Below are 837 nucleotides of genomic sequence, written 5' to 3'. Positions count from 1 at the left end.
AGCTCAGTCTGTTTTTTTTTTTTTTTTTTTTTTTGCAATACAGGGGATGGATTCCATGAGCACTTTACCACTGAGATACATCCTTATCCCTTTTTATTTTGACAGAGCCTTGCTAAATTTTCCTTGAACTTAGGATTCTCCTCCTCAGCCTCTTGAATGGCTCACATTAAAGGCCTAGGCAACTGGGCCAGGCCCCTTACTGTTTCTTAAAAGAAGGAGACTGGATCCTTCTATCAAAGATTTCTCCCTGCACTAGAAACAAAAGAAGTGTCCTTATCCTCAAGGAGAAGAGGAGAGGCAGGGATACCCTACTGACTGATAAAAATAGCTTTTTTTTTTTTTAAAATCTCCCCACATTTCTGCCCCTCTAACGTTCTTCATCCACCCCAGTGTATAAGTAACTGCCTTCTAACTGCTGCCTCAAGGCCTTATTTCTTCACAAGACTCCTGTGCCATTAAAACTTGTAAATATATTTGTATTTTTTCTCAAGCTAATCTGTCTTATTTAATTCTCAGACCCATCTACAAGGATGTAGGTGGGTCTACCCTTCACCATACTAAGATATTTTTTCTCTTTGGTTCACTATGCTTAAAAAGGGAGCGAACGTCAGATGATTTGCACAGGAACCCACCCAATAAGTGAAGTTCATTAACAGAATAGTAAGTTCCAAAAGACAAAAAATCTAGTTGCTTAGAATGAAGATCCTGTGTAAGGATGGCCGTAGGCCTTAGCCTAAGCAACTCCATTTTAAAACTCCAGTTTGAGGGCTGGGGATGTGGCTCAAGTGGTAGCACGCATGCCTCAGCACCACATACAAACAAAGATGTTGTGTCCGC

This window comes from Marmota marmota, unplaced genomic scaffold, assembly GCF_001458135.2.
Source record: "Marmota marmota marmota unplaced genomic scaffold, marMar, whole genome shotgun sequence".
NCBI classification, from domain to species: domain Eukaryota; kingdom Metazoa; phylum Chordata; class Mammalia; order Rodentia; family Sciuridae; genus Marmota; species Marmota marmota.
Note: the sequence above shows the minus strand (reverse complement) of the source record.